We start from the raw sequence: 4,158 nt of genomic DNA on the forward strand, positions 1-4,158 counted from the left end.
ACGTGGCCGGTTGGAAAAGCGAAAGCCATCAATCACTCCACAACATAATCTTGAAACAATTTTAAAAGTTCAAATAATTGTATTACAGAGAATTGCATTTAAATATACAAGAAGTTCAATAAATTAATTAGTTTATGTACTGGATTATATATAATTCACAAACATTGATCAAGGTGCTTCTTAAACATCTCTTCAATATTTTATTGGCCTTATATTCCGAATATTAATTATTAGTTGAAGTGAAATATACACCAAAGTATAATTCATTACACACATAAACATTTTCCTTTTTTCTTTTTATTTTTGTGTGGTAACTTATGCTTTCTCATTTCTGTCATTGCCTCCTCTTGTGCCAACACACATGCAACTCCAAATTAATTTCATAGCTTATATTTATTTTGACTTCAATATTTGATTTGAATTAATGGATAAAATTAAAACAGCCTGTGCTGCATTTTAATTTAACACATTGGTCCACTCATAGCCCTAATCGAAGACAATTATGTTGTGTTTGGGTAAAATTTAGATACTTCTATCTTCAAACATTTATGGGCTATCATGGAATGAATAATTCAAAGTATTCAACACATGCTTAAATAAATACGATAAAGCAAATACTAGTACTTAACAACTAAGGCCTATGTATATTATTGCAATATTAAAATGAGTTAGTAGTATATTGGATAAATTGTCGGTAAATTTTGTAATTTTTAAATAGACAGGTATATTACTTATATCACAACTTTACATGCTCTCAGATTCTCAGTTATCACATTGATTTGATTTGGAGGAACGTATAACGGTAGAAGCCGAAATCTACAATTGTTTTAGTGCATATACAAATATCTCTCACATAAGCCATTGGTTTAAGTCTGAAAAATACTCCAAATTATTGTGACTTTTAGGATATGCACAAAATCCTCCAAATTTAAATTAACGGGATGGTTGAGAAAAATATCAAAATTGTGATGTATAATTAACACCTTTTTAAAATTGTGACACTGAAACATAAATCAAACTTCATAATTTTTTCAATATGTTGATAATATTCTTAATGCGTTATAACTACATCGAATGTATAAAATTACTAAATTTGTTACGTAATCAACCGTGGTTAAGAAAAAGGTTCATTATCATATATTTGTATTATAATCCAACGGTTTTTAATACAAGTTCATTAAATTATACAGCATATTCATTAATTACATAAGAAAACAACCTAAACCTCTCATCCCTACATGCATATGTATTAAGATGAATTATAATGATGTGATGGTTGATGGGCATGACTCCAACTTAGCACATGGTGCACACATGCACATGCACTTGGTAGGGGTATTTTATGATCAACACCCAAACTAGTTGTATTGTTAGGAATATGAAATTATCCAAATGAATATTTTGGATTGATTATTGAACAAATTTTGGGTGGGAGAAAATGATTGGATGGATGAAATTGAAGTCCATGTTCTCCATGTGTATGGTAGGGAGACATGGTGGTGGTCATGCACCAAAACAATTTCATTTAATTCAATGTATAATATATCGCATTCATGTATTATACGGTTACGGATACAATCTTTGAGAAATTAATTAATAGTAGTACTTATTTGGCATAGTACATGGTGATAAAAGGAGTGATAATATGAATATAAAAACTGATCATTGGGTAACTTACTATATACTATATATATACTAAAATGTTTTTATTCGATACATATAATTTTGATTAAGGAGGGATCTTAAGTTACTTTCTTTTCAATAGGGAAGTAGAGAAAAATAAAAAAATATATATATATGCCCATGTACGTTTCCCCAAGGCCTAACATTGTGTATGGCTAAAATTGATGTTATTTTAATATATATGGGGAACAACTTATATTACTCCCTCATATGGTGAAATTTAATTTAGAATAAAGTAACATAATTAATGCTTGTTGACTTTGGATACCTCCGTACCGTTGTATGTAGGTTGTTTTAATTAGCAATTACTCTGTTTTTTCTATTTTTTTTGTTTAATACATATAATTTCAAAAAAAAATTAATACTAATTTGTTTCAAACTTTAACTTCATGTCCCATAAACAAGTGCTTTTTTTGTCAATTCATTAGATTTATGACATGACTAATTAGTTAACAAGTAGTAGTAGTACTTTTTTTTCCAAGCGGTTGTTGGTTAGGAAACTTACCAAGAAAAGGGAATCCCAAAAAACTTAATTTTTGTGGTGTGACGTCACTATGTCATTTTTATTTGAACAAAATTAAGGTTAGTGTTAATTAATTTCATAAAAGTGAACTTAATACTTCCTAGTTATATATAGTTGATGATTCATGTACCTATTTCCATCCTAAATGTCTCTATTCTTATTCCTAGACTTCTTATATAGAAAAGAATACCCACAATTTTGAGTTTTGTTTTTTTTGGAATAGTACAATTATAGAAAATTGCCATTGAAGTGAAAAAAAACAAAACTCCGAAATCTAGCATGATTTCGGTTTGTCTTGTTTAGTGTTTAATATTTATTTATATTATTTTCTTTCGAGTAATGGGAGAGACCTATACTTTAATTGGATGCATGTTACTTTATGGAAGAAGAAAAAAGTTGTGAAGATGAATTTTTTTCATCCAATATGTGGAGATGGTTAAATAGCAACGACCTGCCAATTTTCTGGTAACAAAACTTGGCCTACAAAATCTACCTTTCATTTATTTTAGAACCCCACAAAAAAAAGTCTTTACCAATTTGGTAGAAGCAACATTAATACTTCGTGTCCCATTGTATGGTTAAATTTAAATAATTAAATAAATATATTCACTATATATAGTCTACGTAAAAATATAGTAGTAATACATTATAGCATCATCATAGATCACGATATAGTCTTAATACAATAAAATGACTAAATGAGATTGAATTACATATGAAGTTGTAGTAATAGTTTTTGAGTGGGCACAATTAATCATTAATTTAAAGTTTTGATAACTTTGTGGGCCTTTTTAAACTTATTTAATTTTCCCTGAAATTCTTACTAATCAAAGGAGAACTAAAGCAAACCATAAAATTACGGCATCGACTAATTACGCCTTGTCGCCTCATAATGATGCTGAAATTATGATTAGGCCAATGTTTAAATTGTTAAACAAATATATTTTGAACCAACTGTCTATAATAGTTAAATTTAAGTTTGATCAAATGTCACGTTATTCATTTTCAAGTTAATCGTTGGAAATAAAACAACATTTATCAGGATAATTATGAATTTATATGGAGTATTGACTCGTGAATCGTGATATGGCAATTTCTCAAATTTCATAATTCCATCAAATAAATAAGATTTGATCTTATAAGTTATATTGCAACCGTCAATGATTATATATTGGCATCATCGATCCTTGGATTCCTTACATATAACCGCCGGCAGTTATAATAATGCATCAATAGGGAAAAAAGTTTGTTATTTTCTCTATGTGAGCTAAGAGTAAGTAAATGTGACAAAGTGTGTGGGAATATATTTTAGTGACCCAAATAATTATTGATTGGTGCATGTCACGCCACGTTAATGGGAGGGGGGAAGTGGGCCAATTCTTTTTGCGTATGTTGTATATTTATTTATTTTATACTAGATGTTTACAAAAATGTTACACAACTTTATTTTTTCAAATACCATTCCAATATACTCCACTTATTAATTTCTTATTTAACATAGTATATCTTTGTGCGTGTGTGTGTGAACTTTTTGTGCATGGGGTGGGGGATGGGAAGAGTTATATTTGGGGCAATTGTTTTGTAGCAAGCGTGACATAGCGTTATGATTGGAACACATAAATTTGATGTTTGCATGCTTCCCCAAAAAGATAGGAATATCGATTTTTTTGACTTACCTAAAAAGATCGTTTTATTTAGTACTTAATTTGTTTACAATGTATAGGTTGTAGGTTACATTATTGAAAATAAAATTCAATATAAAATGAGTGGTAAAATCAGACGAATGTACATTATATTTTGACATTTTGTACCTGATTAATCCATTATAAAAATAAACTCAATATTATACTATATATAGGTGAGGTGAATAGGAGCTGTGGATAAGTAAAAAAAAATCATAGGTATTAAAAGGGCAATATTTTGACATAGTAGATTGGCCCCATACACAATCT

The sequence above is a fragment of the Salvia hispanica genome, chromosome 4, assembly GCF_029641045.1.
Source record: "Salvia hispanica isolate PSC_SH4W2 chromosome 4, Shi_PSC_v1, whole genome shotgun sequence".
NCBI lineage: Eukaryota > Viridiplantae > Streptophyta > Magnoliopsida > Lamiales > Lamiaceae > Salvia > Salvia hispanica.